The sequence below is a fragment of the Macrobrachium rosenbergii genome, chromosome 24, assembly GCF_040412425.1.
Source record: "Macrobrachium rosenbergii isolate ZJJX-2024 chromosome 24, ASM4041242v1, whole genome shotgun sequence".
NCBI lineage: Eukaryota > Metazoa > Arthropoda > Malacostraca > Decapoda > Palaemonidae > Macrobrachium > Macrobrachium rosenbergii.
In genome coordinates, this window is record NC_089764.1 from 30,074,030 (window position 1) to 30,098,735 (window position 24,706).

Below are 24,706 nucleotides of genomic sequence, written 5' to 3' on the forward strand. Positions count from 1 at the left end.
TCTCTCTCTCTCTCTCTCTCTCTCCAGAGTAGTGCAGTTCGAACATATCGCGTTCCATCATTTTATTTGGTTTGGCTTTTAAACCGTTGCAAACCCTCAACTACTCTGGCGTTGAAAGAATATACAAAAATTCGTTTCCGTTCAGCGAAATGTCTTCGACTCTCCCTAATAAACAGTTCTTTCAGAATTATCAAGTTTTTTTTATATAAGTAGTTCGGTTTTATTCCTAGATTCATTTAAATATTTCACATATTGCTGCTTCTTTTTGAGTTTCATTTTAACTTTTTTATTTTTCAAATTGAATCTGTACTAGTAACATTTGATTATTGACTGCTCTTGCTTGTAATTCACTGATATTATCGTCTGTGTCCGTCTACTTGTCTATTTTTAATCTCTATCTATCTATCTATCTATCTATCTATCTATCTATCTATCTATCTATCTATCTATCTATCTATATATATATATATATATATATATATATATATATATATATATATATATATATATATATATATATCGTGGGCTCCTCAGATTAACGTCTCGGTTCAATGGTTCCTTGTCTTGTCAGATATTTAAATGAGCCAAGTCGATCTATTTTGTGGAGTACCTTACGACAAGAACGTCCTTTGAAAGTGGTTTGCTGTCTGTGTTAATCTGTGTGACCTGATTGTTTTTCATAACTAATTGTAATCACAAAGAACCACTTTTCCCTTTTTTATTCATGCTTTATATATGCCGCTCATTCGCACACCAAAACCACAATATTACGTTGATACCGTTCAAAGAAAAGTTCAAATTGAACTTTCATTTCACTTGCTATTTTTTTGCTGCCCGTCCCGAATAGGAAGGTACACACGAATCTCTTCTCTGTATTTCATACCGGCTTTTCAAGTCTGTATTTTCCTATTTTTTCGGGGGGAGGGGGGCCACAATTGCCACCGACCGTGATAAATTGAAAATCAACAGACCCATGACGCTGGAAATATCCTTCGTTTTGAATCTTATTGATTTTGGACACGCCGGTGGGAGGGCAAGTCAGGATCAGCACGCTGCCGTTTTATTGTGTTAACTTTAAAAGCAGTACTTTAACAGCAGTACTGCTGTTCTCCGTGGCTGCTGTTTGGCAGTGACCTGCCCCTCTTAAAGATCGAGGCCTGTTTATTTTTGGGGCCATCTGTCAACTCAGTGGCACCCAAGTCTCAGTAGTTACAAATGTAACACGTTTGAATGTCACCTTTTGATTTCACTCAAGTTTCAGTGGAGACAGTTATGATGTAGAAAGAAATTTGACTGTTGCCTTTTGAGTTCACTGAAGTTTCAGTGGCTCCAGTCATAAAGACATTTGAATATTGCCTTTTGTTTTTGCTCAAGTATCAGTGGAGACAGTTATGAAGACATTTGAATAATGCCCTTTGATTTCACTCATGTTTCAGTGGCTACAGTTACAAAGACACTTGACTATTGCCTTTTGATTTCACTCATGTTTCAGTGGCTACAGTTGCAAAGACACTTGACTATTGCCTTTGGATTTCACTCACGTTTTAGTGGTTACAGTTATAAAGACATTTGACTATTGCCTTTTGATTTCACAGTTTCAGTGGCTACAGTTCTAAAGACATTTGAATATTGCCTTTTGATTTCACTCAGGTTTCAGTGGCTCCAGTCATAAAGACGTTTGAATATTGCCTTTTGATTTCACTCAAGTATCAGTGGAGACAGTTGTGAAGACATTTGAATATTGCCTTTTGATTTCACTCACGTTTCAGTGGCTACAATTAAAAAGACATGTGAATATTGCCGTTTGATTTTGTTGTGAGATTAATACTCTGCTGTCTTTAGGAAATTCACTCCTAGTAAATATATATACTGTATATATAGATAATTTATGTATATATATGTGTGTGTGTGTGTGGTATGTGTGTACGCATGTATCAAAAAAGTATGTACATTGCTGTCCACAGTTTTTTTCTAATTTTGACATTAAAATACACAAGAAGGTATCTTTATACCATACTTTTATATATCTTGTTTCATTTCTTCATGTCTTCTTTTGATGTCAGTTATTCCTCTTTGAAAGTGCCCCACTTGGAAACCTTAAACTTTAAACCTGCCGGCAGATAAGAGAATGATAAAACCCACCAAGTAAAACATGAGGTCAGGTCATTTCGGGTCAGCTGCCTTGCGTTGAAGTTATTTTCCTCAGGTCTTAAATGACCGCATTATATCGCCCTTGTACATCACTGCTGTCATAATAACTGGAAGTTTAAAGTGAAGTTTGCGGAAGTTTTCAGATGGTTTTACTGCTGAATTCGAAAAGTTGCGCGCCTCTTTTTTTCTTTATTGCCATCTAACTTCAGAAGTTCCCCCAGGCTTCAGTTTTCTCTGTCGCTTTTTTCGTCCTTTTCCTTCTTTCCTTTCATTTCTCTTTCTCTCATTTATCCTCGAGGCTGTTCTGGTCCGTCGATCTAGTATGCTTTTGAGTCCATGGTGAGGTTTGTTTCCATTTGTTTCTGTGAGGGCATTTTAGTTTTCTGTAAAAGAAAACTACTGTGCCGGCTTTGTCTGTTCGTCCACACTTTTTCTCTCCGCACTTTTCTGTCCGCCCTCAGATCTTAGAAACTACTGAGGCTACAGGGCTGCAAATTGGTACGTTGATCATCCACCCTCCTATCATCAAACATACCAAATTGCAGCCCTCTAGCCTCAGTAGTTTTCATTTCATTTAAGGTTAAAATTAGCCATAATCGTGCTTCTGGCAACGATATAGGATAGGTCACCACCGGGCCGTGGTTAAAGTTTCATGGGCCGCTGCTCATACAGCATTATACCGAGACCACCGAAAGACAGATCTATTTTCGGTGGCCTTGATTATACGCTGTAGCAGATATATAGAAAGCTCGATTTTTTACCAGTTAGTTTTTATTTTGAAATTGACATTTCAGTGATAGTTCAATTTGGCTATCACACGTATGTTGAAACACGTTGTATCTGTACAGAATGTACAGACTTAACAGAATTGTTTTCTATGTATGTTTGTCTGTATGTGCATTTGATTGTATGTGTCCATTATTTCTGATGGTAACTGTTGCAAAATGATCTCTGTTCCTACACATGCATACACAATTAGATTATTCAGTTGAGTACCGCGGTCAGTTTAGACATGGTTATGTATGCCTTCATCTGTTTGGTGCCTGAGGCATTTTAGGCCTAATTCTGAAGTCCACTTCGCAGCAGTAGTTATTTCTCAATGTTAAGTCACTTAAACGAACCATAACATCAGGTTTAATACAGGTACTTTGTTCCTTGACCCATAGTAGCAACGTCTCGCCTGTGGTCTGTGACTTAGGCAGCAGGCGTTTCATCTTTAAAGTGATATGTCAAAATTTAAGTTCTCGTTTACATTTTTTATCTATTTATTTATTAATTTGCTAATTAATGTTTTTCTTTTCTAATAACTTATCTCTTCTTTTTGTATTTCGTATGACCTTCTGTTACTTCTTTCAAATGAAGACCGTGTACTTTGAAAGCTTGAACTGCAAGCCAGTGGCTCCTGTGGTAGGCTTGTTCCATATTAATAGGGTTCATCTTCTGAATGATAATAATAATAATTACCATAACTAAGTACATGCTGTGAGACACTTGTATTTTTTTTTACGTATCCTGTAAATGCGTCTTTGGAGTCACCCTGATTCTTACAGTTTCAAGAATTTTTTCATTTATATTTTTTTGTGTATTTTTCAAGAATTTTGTCGAATGTTTTTCGTGAAAGTCTGAGAGGAAAGCTGGGCATATATTCTCTAAATTTTGGGATATTCTTGAACGTTCAGTTCATAATCTTAGTGTGGTAATTACTCTACTTTATAAGTACGCACTTGAATGATTTAGAATAATGTTGAAACTCCTCATAAGCATTTTAGACTGCCGCTGACTTTTTTTTCAATTTTATTGTTTTGACACTTTTCCTCCAAGGAATTTTGAAATACTGTTTTCCTAGTCTTAGGAATCAACGCATATTTTAAAAAAATAATAGAGGAATGTTAAATTTCCCCATGAGAAATGTCGATTAGAGATGGCGGTTCACAATAAAATTAAAACACTTTTGTATCTCACGAATGATTGACCTTTCTTGCCCTTTCGTGGGCATAGGAAAAAAGTTGAATTTTTTTATGAAGAATTTTCAGGATAAGCAAAACTAATATTGTTCATAATATTCATATATCAACGTCAAGGGTGGCTTCATAATCCATATCCAAATATATCTCTTCTTTATCATATTTTAATCTCCTCATTAGAGATTCTCTCTCTCTCTCGCTCTCTCTCTCTCTCAACATGAAAGCTGCCATGGCGAGACGACATTAGGACATAATGTTAACGTATCATCGAAACAGAGAGAGAGAGAGACAGAGAGACGAGGGGGAGAAGGGTAGACAGGGGTTATAGGAAATAATTTATACAATTTATACGTATCCATAGTAACACTGTGAATATTGAATCCTGTGCTAAGTGCCAGTAGCAAGCCTCTGAACGCCAGCAATCCCAGTGCTATGTAGTACAGTTCATCCGAATCATTTATACAGCCGAGACAGACACGCAATAATGTTATCGGAAAAGGGATTGGAAGGGGATTATCTCCCTTCAGAAGGCATTTTGCCAGTGGCCATCCGTGTTTCAGGCGGCAGTTAGAGCGGCCGTGATTCGTCCGAGATTGTAGCTGTTCATGGGATGGTGGGTCATGCCTCTGCCCAATGGCTCCTCAGTTGTGCCATTTGGGGTCCTCGGAGCCCACTTGAATAGGTCGTTGGCAGTTATGTATGTCGGTATTATTCGCATATGGCATGACGCTTCGATGTTCTTATGTTTTTTAGGGGGGAGGCTTGGGCCAGCTAGAATTTATGGCGAAGGTGTTCGTGTCTCCGCGTTTCGGGGGCCACAGGCAGGGGGAAATGAACGAATTTCAAAGGCCAGAGAAAGGTTTTGAGGCGTGTCAGGTCAAGCTGCTAAGGAAATGTTATGGTAAAGCTGGCAATCAGAAAATGTCGAGGAAGTTATGTGTGTGTGTTTTTTTTTTCTCTGTAAAAGAAAACTATTGTGCCGGCTTTGTCTGTCCGTCCACACTTTTTTCTCTCCGCCCTTAGATCTTAAAAACTGCTGAGGTCAGAGGGCTGCAAATTGGTATGTTGACCATCCACCCTACAGTCATCAAACATACCAAATTGCAGCCCTCTAGCCGTAATAGTTTTTTATTTTATTAAGGTTAAAGTTAGCCATAATCGTGCACCTGGCAACGCTATAGGACAGGCCACCACCGGCAGTGGCTGAAAGTTTTATGGGTCGCGGTTCATACAGCATTATACGCTGTACAGAAAACTCGATTGCGCCGAAGAAACTTCTGCGTATTTTTTACTTGTTTCTTTTATCAGCTGAAACAGGTTTAAGGGGGAAGACCTGTTCGGTTGTCTCGTAGGTCAGTGGTAGAGCACTGGGATCGCGATAGTAAGGTCCACAGTAGGATCCCGGCCTGTCAATGGTACCAGCCCTAGCTGAGGTCAAGAAAAGGTCGTATGGCCATGAACCACATCCCTAAAAACTCGACGATTCCTCTAAGGGCTTTGAAGCAGACCTCGTTTTATGAATGATGCAGAGGAAAACATATTTTCCGCTATTTTTTTTTTTTTTTTTTTTTGCCTGGATAGTTTTTTTCTTTTCCTTGAGACTGAAACATACCACAAACAAGCAGTTGTTTGTGAAAAGGAATTGTAAAGTTGCAGTTTGCATAGTACATTGCTGAACATTTCTTCTTGTCCAGTAGAAGTTTATCATGATCTGTGACCAAGCTCATGACTCTCTCTCTCTCTCTCTCTCTCTCTCTCTCTCTCTCTCTCTCTCTCTCTCTCTCTCTCTCTCTATGTGTGTGTGTATGTATGTATGTGTATTTATGCATGCATATACAGATTATTTTTTAACACAGGTAAAATTTAAGAATTTTTAATGGTTTTGTGCTTCCAGTGTTCAGTAAGTCAGATTTTAATTTACGGCACGATAGCTCTCCGCTTAAAAAAAAAAAAAAGTCTGTTAGTAAGGGCATTCCACTCAAGTGAGCTCTCAGGTGCAGAAAATAAAAACATTTCTCAGTATTTTTTGTTTTCCAAAGTAGAGTTCAGGGACTCTTTTGTTTTCATTTTTAGACGAAGTACCTTTCGATATTATTCATTTTTAAGGTATTTATACATGTGTTTATGCATGTATTTATACATGTAGGGGTTAGAAATCACTATTAATGAAGGGAATTGTGAAAAGGTAACTTTAACACCTTTAAACATTGTGTTACAATTTTTCTGCTGAATAGATCTCTCGACTGTGGTGTCCAGCCCTCGTAAGCCTTTTTCCAGGCTGTCATCTATTCCAGTCTAAAAGTGGGGAGCTGGAAGGTCCAGTTACCTCATTTTAAGGCTTTATAACTGGCCTCTTCTAACTGTCATAGGGATGTCCAGTCAGTTCCTTTCGAATTCTGATGAACTCCAAAAGAATAAGATAGAAAACTACATCAGTCTTGGAGATGATGACTGAAGTTTCTTCAGCGCAGTCGAGTTTTCTGTACAGCGTATAATCAAAGCCGTCGAAAATAGATCTGTCTTTCGATGGTCTCGGTATAATGCTGTATGAGCCGCAGCCCATGAATCTTCAACCACGGCCCAGTGGTGGCCTGTCCTGTAGCGTTGCCAGATGCACGATTATGGCTAACTTTAACCTTAAATAAAATAAAAACTACTGACGCTAGAGGGCTGCAATTTGGTATGTTTGATGACTGGAGGGTGGATGATCAACATACCAATTTGCAGCCCCCTAGCCTCAGTAGTTTTTAAGATCTGAGGGCGGACAGAAAAAGTGCGGACAGAAAAAAGTGCGGACGGACAAACAAAGCCGGCACAATAGTTTTCTGTTCAGACAACTAAAAAGTGACATATCCCAAATAATTGCAGATGCTTTTGCTAATCATTGTTAATCTGGTGCATGAGAAAAGAAACAATACATTTTACACTATACATGAAAAATACGCAATATGATTTTCCTTTGCTTGTACATCAGTATAAACATAATTCAATAAATTTCTTCGTATCTTGAAAGTGAATTTGCTTGCTCAAAGCAGGACAATACTATTTTATCTTGAGCATGAATAACCAAATATCTGGGAAGCCTATCTCTCCGTGAACACCGCTACCTTAAAGCAATTACAAAATGGGTGAAAATGCCTCTGTAATTTATATGTAAATACATCAAACCTCTTGTACCAAGACGCTGAGGATGTCAGCTAAAGAGTTGCCAAATTTCTACCCCATTCAAGGGACAAGATGCGTTTCCTAATAGTATATCACTTTTAATACTGTTGTGTTCCTCAATCAATCAGGAAAATGAATCAGGAATTAGTCTTTTAGATTTCGACGATCAAGATCTAGTAGATCAGTGGTTCTCAACCTTTTTTTTGGCCCGTGCACCCTTTCACCATATGCCAGTATGAGTCCCCCCCCCTTCTAAAATTGTCTGCCTCGAAAGGTGCATCCCAAATAATATGTAACAAAATACTAACGCAAACACACAAGCTGGGGAAGAGAAAGGCAAGCGTGACCTCTCAGTAACGCGGACCGATGCACACTGCGTTTTGTGTGGTCCTAGAGCCAGTTTGAACCTGCCAATCTGTGGTCACAACTCCCCCCCAAACCCCGAAACTCTGAATTTCAGCCCTGGTTGAGAACCATTGCACTGGGTAATACCCTTAGTCATATCCTTTCTTACATAGACTCATTATTGCCTCATCAGACAAGTTTCTAAATATGTTTGGAGTAATTTATGCTAACTGATGGTAATTACTGTTCATCGACCTTTGCTTCATTGTTAGATGAAGAGCGATACATTCAAATGTACTTCCAAGAAATATGAAGATTTGGAAATGTAATTTAAATGATTTGCTGCCAAATCTTCATCAGAAGAAATCGTCGAATTGACAAGGTACGAAGTTTTAGGAAATCCTCTCTCAGTACTTCACATTTATCGCATTTTCAGAGAGAGAGAGGGAGAGAGAGAGAGCATTATATATATTTTCATATATAAATCTGTCGAACCATACTACAGAACTTGATAAACATATGGAAGAAATCCGATATTATAACACCACAAAAGAATAGTTCTTATCGCATTCGATAGCCAATAAATGCTACTTAGCCATCTCCTACTAGCTATTATATATCGTGCCAGATGCTGTGGCCGGGTTCAGGATTAATCTGAGGATATTGGATCCACGTTACGGAAGTAAGTCTCTTGCAAGAGGATTTTTGCATACACCTAGTGGTATTATTGCTTACGGGACTTTATCAGCCCAAAACCTGCGTCTAGGGTTTGCACTAGACTTACAAATTAACCAATATATATTTTTTTTATTTGAATAAAGATGCTATAATTCAAATGGTCCTTTATTTGGAAGGCGTTTACTTAAAAAATAAAAGGTCCAGTGATTTTCTCCGATAGTGGGATAATGAAATTACATGTTTTCATTTATTCAAGTGCGCGAATGCATAGAGAGGCATTTTTTGTGTTGATAACCTTTCATTAACCGTCAGCTGTGCAAATTGTTGTTCTTTCAGCGCTTTCAGCTTGTGAGGAATGAATTAATGTACGTTATGCGTTTAGCAGCAAGGAAATGTAGATCGTATGGAAGTCACATAGTCTAGATGTAGGTTGAGCAGATCTATAGGTCTAAGTCGACGACTCCGTCTAAACAGAAAATTATATTAAGCGAGTTTAAATTTCCTACAGAATATACAGTAGATATCCTCTTTATGTTTAAGATGCTTTGATAGTTATTCATAGCTTGAGCGAAACATTTATATATATTTTCTTTAGGTTACAAATGTAAACACACTACGATCCTCATCTGTTTCCATCCCGAGAACCGCCGATCAGCTGTTTAAACATTTCCCCGCCGGTTTTCTTGTTTTAGTTTTTGGGGCAACCCGCCTCCATCTCAAAAAACCATTTCCAATTATCGCTCTCGTAACCATAATATCAACCCCTTTTGGCTCTGTTCTCTAGACCTTGCCCCAACGGCACAACACACACGTGGTCCGCGGGTGTGGACCGGCCGCGCACGGCGGACGATGGGAAATGAAACGAACCTTACATCATTGAGACGAGGCGCCGAGTTAGTTCCACCCATTTTCAGCGTACTGCTTCATGTGTGTGTGTGTGTTTGTGTGTGTATGTGTGTGTGTGGAGATTATGTTGTCCCCGGGATCCATACGTATAATCTAGAACACCCAGCAGTACCCCGGGTTTCATTTCGAACAAGACGGTATTCTTATTTCGGTATTCACGAGAGACGATCTTTTCGTGTTATTCCGCCAAACGGATTTTTCTCCCAAACATTCATTTTTGTATTAAAATGATCACGTAGAGTAAGCAGCCAAGGGGGCACGTAACGAGGGCTGTGATTGGTAGAGTGGCGTCGGTTACTATGGCGACGGAGTCATCTCAGCAGGAGCCATTGATTTTCTGACAGGCTTACCACACCTTCTTCTTCGGGAAAAGAACGATTATTTACTTTCGGCGAAGCGATACGGAACGAAGCCGAAGCCCCTTCGGAAATGTGGCGTTGGTTTAACGTCGTCACGTTTACGGCTGCCGCTAGCGAAGATATGGCGTCTTGGAGGGGAAATTAAAACAAGAGAAAAGGGAAAAATCGCCACATGCCACCCGGTTCCTCGTGCATCAGGGTTGACTACGGTTTAGGCCAACAGTCAGTCAGTAGAAGGAAGAGGGAGCTACGGTTGAGGTATCGCTCCCGCGCTCTTTTTGAACAGTCTGTCGCGGGGCGTTGGCTGATGAGTGTCTTCCCCGGAATCTTGCACACTACTTTTCCCCCCCAGAGGATATATATATTTATGTAATATCGCCGTGAGTGAATACCTTTTTTTTAAAGTGTTTGGGACGGACCGTTTATGCAAAGTCGATATCGAAAGTAAACATCGGAAGCAGAGGTCATGTGTGTGTGTCTGTGAGAGAGAGAGAGAGAGAGAGAGAGGGAGGGAGGGAGAGAGATACACCGATGTAGGAGAGGTGAAGAAGTTAAGTGGCAAATAAAGGGGAATATTATTGCCGCCCAAAACATGGTACTATGCCACCACCAAGTCTTAGAAAGCCTCCCTCTCTCTGGCCCAACAACCCTGTCACGGGCATTCAAAATATTCGTTTTAATTGATTCGTGGAAATTCTTCAAAAGCCTCCTGACTCGATTTTCCAACATTTCCTGTGTGTGCCGTATGTCGTCGAACAAACTGATGTATGTCTGTTTTTTGTGCTTATTTTGCGCGCGCGCGCGTGTGTGTTTTAGCAAGCTCTCAGAATTAAAAGGAAGAAATTTTAGCAAATGTATAGCCTGTGATAGGAGTGAATATTTTATATACGTCGAAGGCGTCTCCCTGTTTGTACTCTCAATGTTACGCTAGCGTAACGTTCATTCTGTATCATTAGTGTTTGAAATTATTGTGTGTTCCGGCGTATTCTGTATTTGTGTGTATGTATTATTGTATAGTTGTGTGAAGGATAATATATATATATATATATATATATATATATATATATATATATATATATATATATATATATATAATCACATAGTGCCGTATAATCGTCTTTAATCTATACCTTGCAATTACTCCTATGTATTTTTTTTTGTCTCTTATCTTTGGCTTATAATAAGGTAAATTAATGTTACTTTTTAAGCAATGACATTACCTTAACTTATGGGGCTTAATATGTTTTGTTTCGTGTTGCCATTCAGTAAACAACATCAGTGTGACTCATGTTCCTTCACAGTGTATCAAGTGAATCGATACTCGTCAGTTATCGATTTTTTTTTTAAATATCTATTCATTAATCAATACTGATATCACCCTTGATGTATGCAAATTAACCGTTCGTTTAATCTTTCCTATTCCTATTCTTCACTGACACTATCATCATTTATTGTACATTTTCATTCATTTTGATGGCTTGAATATACAGACATACATACATACATACATACACACATAAATAAATACATACGCACGTATATAGTAATTTATGTATAATTTGTATATATGTATATATATATATATTTTTTATGTATGTTTGTTCAGGCAAATACATTTTCATTCAGTAGTGAAATGTAATTATTTTGATATGTTCAATATTCTGATGTTTTATATATTATACAGACCCTCTGCTAAATGTGAATATATTTGAGTTATTATATGGCCTGTAATACATACATACATACACACACACACACACACACACATATATATATATATATATATATATATATAATATATATGTATATATATATTTATATATATATATAGTTTCTAACTGTTCGCCTTTTCTACCATAGAGATTGGTTCCTTCCGGTCGTTTTCAATACTTCTGGGATGAGGTTGGTAGTCCCATACCCTTTTTCACCATGGAATCGACCCTCTTCAGTTTACTAACCTCCAGTTACACAGCGTACTGCTTTTGAAACGAATCTGAGTCTTATTTCCCCCCTCATGGGATTAAACATACGGGTCATTCATCAGTTGTAATACTTTGGTTGAAGTTGTCCTATTTATTGTGATATATTTAGATACTGACGAATAATGATGTTCTTTAGTAGTAAATGAATTAGTTTGAAAGAGAATATATTAAAAATTACATCACATTTTTCATGACTTCCCTGAAACCTTAAAACCGTGGATATGCTCCAGTTTCTAAACATATACCTTTGAAATGGACCATCTTGGAAATTTATTAACTCTCGTCTTTCAAGCGTGATGGGTATTACCTGCGCATGTTTCGAAGCGACATGCATTTGTTTTAATGCTTGTGTAGAATACAGAGCAAGGGGAGAGAAAGGGGACTAAAAATGATTCCCTTTTTTTCTGCGCTGGAACGAACAGACGTATGAATTGAATAAAAATCGTTTTAAAAGATTTATGTAAAATGTGATTTTTACGACAAAGGTCTGGGATGAATACTGAACTTGAACGAAGAGGAAGTGAGTAAATAAAACAGGTCTGAAACTGAGTCACGTCACGTGTATACCCAGTTGATTGAAATTTTCGTTCTGGATGTAGGAGACATGCTCAGATTATTTCTATTTTTCTCCGAGTAAATAGAAACGTATCCACCTTTCGGATCTGTTTGAAGATGCCTCGATGCATGTGGTTTTAAGGCGTCATTTTCTCTCTCTCTCTCTCTCTCTCTCTCTCTCTCTCTCTCTCTCGTTGGTTTTGCCTGATGTGCTTCTGTTATTCGTAAACTTGAGAACTTTCTGTTTTTCCGCAAATCGTCCTTCCATGATTAGTGAAGTTCTATTTATGTTCTTCGTTATTTTAGTTAGTGTTATTTATCCTTATTATTATTTCTCTTTGTTAATAATTTCATCGTTTATTCATCACTTCTCTATTCCCTTTTCTGTAAATTGGCAGCTTTACCTGTTAGGGATCTTAGGTATATAGAATCCTCTTTTCGTCATTGCTTGTAAAAACGAAAAATAATAATGTGAACAGGAATTCCATTTCACTGTTGGTTAACCTGTACATTAAAATATTATTAATTCACTCAGTTTTCCTTTGGAGCTTAGCACTGCTTGTATAAATGAATAACGACAATATAAATAGGAGCTCCATTTCACTATTCCTTAATTTATGCATCAAAATATTCATTTATTCATTCTCTCTTATCTCGGAAATCTTGAACGGTGATAAGAATCTTCAGCTTAAATGATGTTGTAGCTTCCCGGTTAAAGTTGTATTGACTGTCGAATCCGTCTTCCAGTCACCTTGCTCCCAGTTGCTCCTGGGAGCATGACTGTCTGGCTCGCTTTTTTTTTTTTTTTTTTTTTTTTTTTTTGCTACGGGCTTCTTTGGGAAAAAGAGCCCGTGCTGGCTGGTTTTGTTTCGGGAAGTTACAACGTGACACGGTATTTTATTTAATTTAATTTTTTTTTTTTTTTTTTTTTTTTTGCAAAATCGCTGTTCTTTTGTTATTTTGGGATTCTGGAATGTTTTAGTTTACACATTATTATTATTATTATTATTATTATTATTATTATTATTATTATTATTATTCAGAGGATGAACCCTGTTCATATGGAACAAGCCCACAGGGCCTATTGACTTGAAATTCAAGTACATCGGAAAGAAAGTAACAGAAGGTAATAGAAAAAACAGAAGAGCTGGTTATTAGAAAAGAAAAAGTGAATGAACAGATTAATAAATAAATAGAAAAAAAAGGGAGTAACTAATTAAAATACAAGGAGAATTGGTTTAGGGTACTTGTCTGGTTCATGAGTTGATAGAATATAGTATTGTATCTATCAGTCAGTTTCTTTAATGATTGTCAATTGTGTTATATTGGCTTTGCTTATCGCTGTTTCTCTTGGCTTTTTCATAAGTTGTTTAATCCAGTTCCCTTCTCGCGGTGCACTGTAAGCATTACATAAGGTTCTTTGCAGCGTCCCTTCGGCCCCTAGCTGCAGCCCCTTGCATTTCTTTTACTGTACCTCCGTTCACATTCTCTTTTGTCCATCTTCTTCTCCATCCTCTATAATAACAGTTGTTTCGTAGGTTTTTTTTCTCCTGTTACACCTTTCAGACCTTTGTACTCCCAATATCCCTTTCATCGTTGAATGATCTCATAAGCCCCAGTGCTTGGCCTTTGGCCTAAATTTTATATTCCATTCCGTTCCATTTGATCCAGTTCTGTGTTCACTTCGCTGACGATTGATCAATTCTTATTATTTATGTAGGTCAAATTCGATCTGAAGAAAAAGTAAGAAGTAGCATCTAGAAGTCTGTCATAAAAGTCATCGGTCTGGTTATATTTCGGTCTCATCTGGTTACCTGTCTGGTCAGGACCAAATCTGGTCCGTCCTTGGACTGGGCACATAAGGGGACCAGATAGATCGGTTATCTGTCATTCATTTTGTGAATTTCGTCCTGTGACTGATGATTTCGTAATATTGGTGGAATCTCACGCTGTACTTTTCATCGTTTTCTTTCGCCTGTCGATTGCATTTTGATTTCGTCGTCTCAGATGTTTAAGGGGTGTTGATTTTTTTTCATTTTAGTTCGGCCATTTTTGTTTTATTGTTTTAATGATCGATTTTTTTGTCACATAATATTTGTTTTATTGCGATCTTTTATTGGTTGTAATATTCCTTTGATTTTTCCCATAACCCTTTTAATAAGTTCTTGGGTTGGCACATTTCGTCCTGTTGTTATCAAGCTTATATATATATATATATATATATATATATATATATATATATATATATATATATATATATATATATATATATATTATAGTATATTTATACTTATAATATACTGTGTATATATATTCTTATATATAAATTTATATATGTATATATATATATATATATATACATTTATATATATATGTGTATGTGTGTGTGTGTGTGTGTGTGTGCATGTGTGTGTGATCAAATAGGCTATATGACTGTGCACATAAATGTCAGACTTCTATTTATATATCAGCAGTTTTGCGAAACGTGAGGTATATTTTTTCCCGGTAAAACTTCAGACTCCCAAATACTTTACACCATCAATTTTCTATTTTCCCCTCGAATTTTGAGCAGTTTTTTGCTTAACTGTTTTTCAGGCGAACAACTTTGCTAATTACGGTATAGTGGAGGTGGCTCCTCTTAAGAATAGACTCTTTAACAAAAATTGTAAGTTTTAATTCTTATGAATATCGGGAAGTTAATGTACCGTCTATATCATTTGATAATTATCAACATGGTACATGATTTAGTGATGACATCTTTGCACTTAGTGATTGGAAATTGAAGAGGAGAGGAATTGGTACTTGAAAAAAAGAAAATCTTTATAAGGAAGATAAGTAACGTTCATGAACGTTGCCGTACTATAAAAATATATAAAAAAGGAAAAATAAAATACACCAGTAAACGTATGTGGTAACATATGTAGGTCGATGGCCAGTGTTCATGTGGATAAGATGATTTTCATCCGCGCGCCTTCTCAGCTAAGAGATGATAAACAAATGGCGTGTGGAGCTTTGAATGTTCATTATTAGGTATTTTCACTGAAAATAATAAAAGAAAAACGTTTTATTTTCCTAGTGCGTTTTGTGGTGGAGTATCGGTTTCTGTTGTAAAGTGGTGCAAATATTATCTTTTAAAATCAACCTCAGGATCTTTCGCTTCGCTGTATCGTCTACGCGATCTGGAAAACCCGGGGACCCAAAACAAACCATTTTTGTTGGCTCCATCGTCGCTAGCGTTGATGAGGGTTGGTCCTCCGACGGGGGAGGCCGCAGAAGTACCATGAGGAGACCCAGATAACCTTCGGGGGGGATTCAAGCAGGAACCTACTCCTCCCCCCTTGGAACCCCCAAGGTTATTCTACCTCCTACTCCTCCAGCTCATAATAGAAGCTGTGCGCTCTCTCTCTCTACTCACACTCGACGGGTAAGTTATGTCAGGAGGAGTTTTTTGTGTTTGCTCTCTCTCTCTCTCTCTCTCTCTCTCTCTCTCTCTCTCTCTCTCTCTCTCTCTCTCTCTCAGTCAGTCAGCTTGAAATTTCGTAGCAATAGTCAACAGTAATCTCTCTCTCTCGCAATCAGTTTGAAGTTTCCTAGCAAGCTAATCAACAAGAATCTCTCTCTCTCTCTCTCTCTCTCTCTCTCTCTCTCTCTCTTAGCAGTCTACTGTTTTCCTTGAAAGCTCAAGGCTTCTGCAGTTTGAATGTAAGTCTATATGCAGTTCATTGTTGGCTGTCGAACTTTTGCATTCAGTTTTAAATTTTGTGGCAGACAGAATTAGCGATAATCTCTCTCTCTCTCTCTCTCTCTCTCTCTCTCTCTCTCTCTCTCTCTCTCTCTCTCTCTCTCCCTGTCGGTTGGTAGACCAAAGTCCAGAAGTCCACACCAGACTTATTTACTTGAACCCTTTACCATCACATACGAGCTGCTATTGTGCAAAAGCAGTTGGTGGGGTAAGGCCTCCTTAATGTAAACTAATCTCTCTCTCTCTCTCTCTCTCTCTCTCTCTCTCTCTCTCTCTCTCTACTGATAAGCTATATATTTAATTGATTTTATAACTGAATACCCATTGTATCAAATGAAAATAAAGATTATCTCTCTCTCTCTCTCTCTCTCTCTCTCTCTCTCTCTCTCTCTCTCTCTCTCTGACTGTGATTAGAGGAATATTATACAAAGTGTTAATTTTGCTCATTGTTATTTGAACGTCTTCGTCAGTTGACGTAAGACTGTTTATTTTTTGCAAGCTATGAATTAATGGAGCTGAGTATAGTATATTCCTACAAAAGATTACAAAGACGCCCCCGGAGTACTAGACACTTGAGGGGAGAGGGAGAGGAAAGGGAAAAAGATGGGGTAGGTGGCTAAAAGGTTATTCATAGCAGAGAGCCTGTGTCATCTTTGACGAGGAAGGTCTCCGTAGAACCTTCACTGATACTTGTCTAATAATAATAATAATAATAAAAAAAAAAAGGGTTGCAGGAAAGAATAGGCAATTGAAAGGGTTGTATCTGAGCCAAGGTTTCGGTCGAGGGGTTTTTTCCTGTGACGTCACGGCCCATGGCTTTTGGGGGGTTGGGGTGGGGAGGGGTGGAGGGAAGGGACTGCCTGCCAGGGACTCTTTTGGAGTCTAGACAAGGGGAAGGAAAGATCTGCTGCTGCAATGGCCCTGTGACTCTCTCTCTCTCTCTCTCTCTCTCTCTCTCTCTCTCTCTCTCTTTGGTCGGGCGGCGTTGAGGCTGTTAGGGGGGGGGAAGGAGAGAGGAGGAGGGATTATAAGGGTTGTGGGTTGAGGAGGTAATGGGAAATGAGAGGTGGTAGGAGGTATGTAGCTGGTGGTTGTGTGTCTGTCAGTATTGGTGGATGCTTGTTCCTCTTCTCTCTCTCTCTCTCTCTCTCTCTCTCTCTCTTAGACAGAATCAACAATAATCTCTCTCTCTCTCTCTCTCTCAGTCAGCTTGAAATTTCGTAGCAGACGGAATCAACAACAATCTCTCTCTCTCTCTCTCTCTCTCTCTCTCTCTCTCTCTCTCTCTCTCTCTCTCTCAGTCAGCTTGAAATTTCGTAGCAGACGAAATCAACAACAACAATCTCTCTCTCTCTCTCTCTCTCTCTCTCTCTCTCTCTCTCTCTCTCTCTCTCTCTCTCACGTGTATACCCGAGTTAGAGCGTGTATTATATGATTTCCATTTAATGTGATTGCAGGTATTGCTTATTACAGAATATGGAGTAAAATGGTAATCAGCTGTTATAATTGTATTAATTCTTCTCATTATATATATTGATGAATTTTCGTATATGCATAGATCTGGCAGTGTAGAAGAAACTGACAAAGTGTCTTAGCAAGTGTAAAGTAATTCATTCATTCAAAAAGAACCTGCACCTCTATGCAGTGACATCAGAACCTTTTGATATTGGTGACCTTATTGGTTTTAATTCATTGTTCGGCCCCCACAAAGATGGGGGGGGGGCAGGAAAGAAATTGCATTTTTGACGCCGTATAAAACCGGAGCGCTTCCCTTTCCATAATAAATATGTCGCCGGCATTCGTTAGGAAGACTCAGACCTCGAGCAAACAGAATTTATAAACCGGGCTGAACTGGCCTTTATGCTTTGGCATTTTTGGGGGCGTTTGTGAGTGTGTGTTTGTGTGTATGTCTTTGGGTATCTGTGTGGAAAGCCTTTGTCGTCAATGAAGGGATTTTTGTTGCTCGTTATTTGCAACGAGTGATTGATTACTATTACTACTACGAGAGAAAGTTGTCGGCGGAAGCGATTTCATTGTATGCACTGACATTTGTGTTCCATGGCATTTACTGAAAGGCTTCAATGGATGCTTCTCGTCTTTGATTATGTTCGTGAAATGTCTTGTTTTCTGTATATGATTACATTTGGGGAATGCAGGATGATTGACAGTCATGCATGTTGTATTGGTACTTCATTTTTTTTTCAGGGAAAACTCATTCATTAAAACGAATTTCCTTCAAGTATTTAGGAGTCTCTTCCGTGAATTTCATACGCTGTTACTTCCAAAGTATTTTGAAAAACAAGCAAAAATAGCTCTTTATCTTCCCTTGGTTAGGAAGGAAAGTCTTTGTTATAGATAGACAAAAAGGAGTTGATAAAGATTGGAATTGCATACGGAAGATTTTCATGTCTCAAATCATGACAGTCGCCTCTAGTCAACTGAGTGGGAAGACATCAAATAATTTGACGTTCAGGAAGTAGTTTCAATCCATGTTTTCGTACCTCTTTACGGATAGTTTGTTCTGCAGGCGTCTGAAATTAAAACATTTAAAATCGGGTCTTGCCTCTTACTATCATGGAGTTCGTTTGTCCATTGCGTAAATATCACTCAGGAAATCATACTTTGGATGCATTTGTGAAAATAGATTTCCATTTAGTGTTTTAAGAGAAATAGAAAAGGAATTGCACGTTTTGTGTTTCCTACTTCACCCCTTCTCCTGTAGACACCCTTCCATTACCCCCCCCCTTCTCCTCCTCCTCTTCCTCCTCCTCCTCTTCTTCTTCTTCTTTTTCTTCCTCCTCCTCCTCCTCCTCCTCCTCCTCCTCCTCCTCCTCCTCTCCTCTTCTTCTTCTTCTTCTTCTTCTTCTTCTTCTTCTTCTTCTTCCTCCTCCTTCTCTTCTTATCCTTATCCTTATCCTCCTCCTCTTCTTCTTCTTCTTCTTCTTCTTCTTCTTCTTCTTCTTCGTCTTTTTCTTCTACCTCTTCTCTTTCTTTTCTTCCTCCTCCTCCTCCTCCTCCTCCTCCTCCTCCTTCTTCTTCTTCTTCTTCTTCTTCTTCTTCTTCTTCTTCTTCTTCTTCTTCTTCTTCTGTAGACAGACGTCCCCTCTCCCCCCACCCTCCGTCGGCACCCTGCGTGAACGAAATCTTTTGTTTCTCCTTCCCGTGGGAATGTATTGCAATTGCATTTAGTTCCACTTTTACTAAGTGCAGCTTAAAGCTTTTCCAGGCCACAGAAAAAAAAAAACAGAAAGAAACTGTAGTTTGTTCAGGCACCTGTGCCCTTTACAATTTATAACTGGCCCTGACACCGTTGATCGAAATGTTCGGTTAAATGTCAAGGTTTCTCCAGTTGAATACTGGTTAGGTTAGGCTAGATTAAGTTTGGTTGTGATTGGCTAGATCTGACACGTGACCTCATTTTTTTTTTTTTTAGAAGGTCAGCATGTCGACCTGGTTTTTTGGGTAGTCTGTTCCAAGGCAATTATTAATACGAATTTCCTACCGGAACTTGAAGTATGCTAATGGAATATTTTCTTTTTTGGTATAGAAGTTATGGCATTAACTAATAATTAATAAAGGCCTTTGCATCGTAGTTATAATGAAGGAAATCAGAGCAGTTACTGAACATACAATATATATATATATATATATATATATATATATGAAACTTGATCACTTGCACAGTTGCACTGTGAGTTCATACAAAAAGTAAAAGGACCTCATTTAGGCAGTAAGTATGTATATATATATATATATATATAATATATATATATATATATATATATATATATATATATATATATATATATATATATACATATACTGTATATAATTTATATATATAAATATATATACGTTTAAGGAATAAATATAAATAAGATAGACAGCGCAATGTTTATTCATGAGGCCTTTTTTAGTGTTCTGATATTGTAAGTAAAGAAGGGCTTAGAACTTCAAGATTGCTCTCCACCAAACTTTGAAAGTTCTTGGCAACAGGAGCATTAAGGTTTTTGTTTTTTAATTAAAAAACTATGAAGCGGGTTTTCAGCCTTTATTTTGACGGTTTCCTCGTAATATTTTTCTTTTTATTTTGACGTTTTTCCTTGTAATGTTTGTTCATTTATTTTTCTCGTAAACGATTTTCTTATTTGTTTTTCTAATATTTTTCTTTCTAATATTCTTCATTTTATTTTGACGCTTTTCCTCATCATATATATATATATATTTTTAATTTTGACGTTTTTCATCGTAATATTTGTCTTTTTATTTTTAAATTTTCCTTGTAATATTTGTCTTTCATTTTGAGATATTTTCTCGTAATATTTGCCTTTTTAATTTGATATTGTCCTTGTAATGTTTGTTTTCATTTTGAGTTTTTTTCTCGTAATTTTTGTTTTTTTTTTTTTTTTTTACCTATTCCTGGTAATATTTTCCCTTGTATTTTGATGTTGTTATTCCCAACACTCGTCTTCGCTTCCATCTTTGTAATTTTTGTTCTCTGATGAATTCGAAAGAGGGTTTTCATACGCTTTCACTTCTAATTTCAGTCATAATCACGTTAACACGTGATTCTTTTGTCACACTTCACCACAGGTCAAAAGCAAGAGACTAGGTGTAGGCCCTCCTTTTCAATATCTTGGGGAAAAAAAGTCGAAACTGGTCAGGAGCTACACAGTCTCTATATTGTTTAATTTTTGGTGAAGTGTGACATATAGGCTATATATATATATATATATATATATATATATATATATATATATATATATATATATATATATATATATATATATATATATATATATATATATATATATATATATATATATATATATATATATATATATATATATATATATATATATATATATATATATATATATATATACACCTATAGTTGTATTACATACAATAACTCTTATGAAAAATCTGTACGCAATTAAACCGCCGAAAATAAGCGAAAGCCCACAGTCATTTCCCTACCTCATCTTGCTCAGTTAATTCTCCTCTCTCATTTTCCTTGGAATTCCTTAGGAACAAAGAGAGAGAGAGAGAGAGAGAGAGAGAGAGAGAGAGAGAGACCTTCGACCTTGCAGAAGCCCTAGACGTGGATCTAATCTCTTAAGAATACGGAAGAAGGAGATTTTCCCATTCTCAAAGAGTGGAACGGACGCTGAGTGGGCCAGTAGTACCTACGACAGTTTTGAAAATGCACTCGGCAATTTCGAATGTCAGTTCTTAAGTCATTTTCCGTAGTGAGATTGTGCTGTGTTTTGATTGTCGGTTGATAGCGAATGTTTGTGTTGTGAATTATATTTTTTATTCAAGTATTTGATCCTGGTTTGGTCTGCTTGACAATGGACGTCGGGATAATGCTGAAGTTCTGTTACATTACAGTCACCTTAATTGTATTTGTATGTTCTTACTTCCGATATATATATATATGTGTGTGTGTGTGTGTGTGTGTGTGTGTGTATATATTTATATGTATATACATATATTTGTGTATGTATGTATGTATGTATGTATAGAGAAAGAGATAAAAGATTTTTGATATGCGTATTTCAACTTTTTATACTTTGTGAAGGCGAGAGCTCTCTCTCTCTCTCTCTCTCTCTCTCTCTCTCTCTCTCTCTCAACACATCAATCAAGACAATCCTGAAATCAGGTGACCCAACCTACGTTGTAACATGACCCAGGTTCAGATCGCCTGTGCATTATTATTATTATTATTTTACAGTCGTGACCCTTGACCTACGGAGGTTCATTCCCTGTGGCATGTCAACCATCACAGGTCAACCAATACTATTATTTTAACCTAAGTCGGCTAAATGCGTTGATATTCTGTCTGATGAGAGAAGATCTGCTGCCGTCTGTCATTTCAGCTACCCCAATGTGGGAAGTAATTCTAATTGCGCATGGCACCTCTTATCCTATTGCGATATGCGCATTGTTTTCAATAACGATTACAATTAATGTCCTTGGTTATTACCCCCTCCTCCATAAAGATGGTACCAATCTATGGGTCTCTCTCTCTCTCTCTCTCTCTCTCTCCATGATCTGGACGCACTTGACCAGTTTCCTTTCAGTCGGAAATGGTAATTGGTTTATATAGTGTGCAGGCTTCCATGAATTACTTGACCCATCTTAGATTGCTTGTGGGTAATTGGTATATTATGTAGGCTACCATGATTGACGTGGAAAGCTGTCCACAAATATATCACGCCTCGATGAAATACAGTATTCCTTGTTAGACTGATTTGAATATTTGCATATTTTCTGGTCTCTGATAAAGACAATGCACTCAGCGCATGGAAGGAGACACGGGGCCGGGGGCGGGGGAAGAAAGACTAACAAGATTTTATAAGAAACATGAAAATAGAAAGAAAGAATAAGAAGCTTTTAATAGGAAGATGAATGTGGACGTAGTAAAAAATAAGGAAAAGCACGGCAGATTTGCATAACTTGAAAACGTCTTGAAAACCAACAAAAAGAAACAGCAAGGTAACCAATGACTGCTTGAATTTTTCAGTCTGAAAATAGTTGAGAGTGTGAGGGACTAATTGATTGTATTCTCTGAAATGGCGTCACAATTCATGTGGTCCCCAACCCTGGAAATATATATAAATAGCTTGATAGAAGCGAGGTGGGAAACGGTATATTGGAAAGATGGTCTAACAAAGAGAGTAGAAGGAAATTATTTGTAAATTGAAATGATAAACAATGGGGTGAAATATAATGGAATAGTATTTTGAATTGTGAAGCTGCCTGGGAATAATTGCTCGCTTTATTGAACTGGGAATGAAATTCCTCTCTTCAGAGCTAAAACATTAGAAGGAGGAATGATGGATAGCTTTTCATTGGTACTCTATATTCTCCATAACCTAGGGTCTACTCGAGATCTGCATTATGGATTCTCTTGGTTGGATCCATAAAATGAAATCCACTTCCTGAATCTATATAATGCGGTCTATCTTTTGAATCTGTGAAATTCACCTATTGGATCCATTGAATGCAATCCATGTCGTGGATCCATGGATCCCATAAGTGAAATCCATCTTATGGATCCATTAATTGAAATTCATTTCATGGATCCCACAAGTGAAATTCTTCTTAAGGATTCATTAAATGAAGTCCATTTCATGGATCTTCCATAAGTGAATTGCATCTTATGGATCCATTAATTGAAATTCATTTCATGGATCCCACAAGTGAAATCAATTCATTTCTTGGATCCCTGAAGTTAAATCAATCTTGTGGAGCCCGTAAATAAAATCCATGTGCTTGATCCATAAAATAAAATATATCTTAACGATCCATTTCATGAAAAGCATCTGAATCCATAAAATATCCATTATCAGGATCCATTAAATGTAATACATTTTGAACCCATGAAATGCAGTCCATCTTCTGGATCCTTTAAATAACAATACATCTGGATTCATAAAAATGAAATTCATCATCAGAATCCATGAAATAAAATCCATCACCAGGATCCATAAAATGAAATCCATCTTCTGAATCCTTAAAATATAATACACCTGAATCCATAAAACGAATCCCAACATCAGAATCCATAAAACGAAATCCAACCTCAGGATCCATAAAATGGAATCCATCACAAGGATCCATAAAATGTATACGGCTTCTCCCTTCTGCGTTTTTAAAAACGGATCCCCTCTTCTGGACAAGTTAAGGAGGCTGGAGACGGTACCGACCGCTCTCTGCGTCATCTAAAATTTTCACGTTTGCTCTTTAAGCTGAGCTGACCTTTTTAAGGATTCGTTGGGAGCGATTCATCTCTCCCGGTCGACGACGAAAGAATGTGCTGTATACGCGCGGCTTTCATTCATTGGTTCCCGGGGAGAGAGAGAGAGAGAGTGCGTAAAAGCGTGCGTTCGCTTGCCACATTCTCGCGTCGTGAGATACGCGATCTTCTGACTTCTTTTGTTTCTGCAAGCGGCTGGATTATTCTGATATCATTTTTGGATTAGTGTTGGTATCATTCTGAAGTGTTATTTTTTTGCGTACGTTAGTTGTTTGGTGTAGAAGTACCGATATTTCTGCGTAAATAATGCGCACGCGTAGTTGACAGTCCGCTTATGTGAATTTCATTCGGTTGTATCTGTACAGATAATATTTTTTAGTGCTTTTTCACGTACATTGGTTGTTTTTTTTTTTTTTAAGTACCGATATTCCTGCGTAAATAATGCGCACGCGCAGTTGACAGTCGGCCTCTGAAAATTTCATTCACGAAACAGGGAAGCGCTGTTCACTTTAAATGCTGCCACACCCTGTTTTCAGGAAGACGTGTTGGGAGCGTGGAATGATCGATTCCCTGTTTAAATATTACTGAAATCTCCAAAAGTGTGACAATAAATTAGTCTTTTGCCGACTCAGTGCCTTTACTGGATTCTTGTTACACTCAGAATCTTCAGATATTTCAAATACCTGGAAATAAGGTTATAGAAATAATATTTTTCTTTAAGAATTTCTGGTGATTTCTTTTCATCGCAGCAGTGTAGACTAAATATGAAAATGATGGCGTACATTTTTTTTAATTAATGTTAGATTTCTTGATAACAAACTCACACACTTTGGTAAAATGATAGCGTAAGTTCTTTCAAATTAGGACCAGAATTCTTAAACAAAACCCCCACCTTAGAATTACTTTTGGAGAGTTCATTCGGAAGTTTCCTGCAAAAACGAAAACCTGAGAATAACGCTTTGTTCTCTATTACTTCCGAGTTATGAACGCAATAACTTCCCCTGCGGGAGCGCGCGCGCGTGTTGTTGAAGTTTTATACGCTCTCCTGTGGGTCATTTGTAACCATTTAGCAAGAAACCTTGATTCATTTCGTG

At 37.5% G+C, this 24,706-nt stretch overlaps 1 protein-coding gene across 12 annotated transcripts in view; it reads left to right on the forward strand.

Annotated features, from left to right (window-relative positions):
* LOC136851956 (uncharacterized protein CG43867) overlaps positions 1-24,706 on the forward strand; it is a 1,078,149-nt gene that overhangs the window by 852,236 nt on the left and 201,207 nt on the right. The window contains exon 1 of one of the 12 annotated variants that reach the window (XM_067126328.1): positions 15,395-15,529. The exons of the other annotated variants lie outside the window; for them this stretch is intronic. The gene's annotated coding sequence lies outside the window, so the exon portion shown is untranslated. Of the gene's footprint in view, positions 1-15,394; positions 15,530-24,706 lie in introns of those variants that run through there. 12 annotated transcript variants of the gene reach the window in all.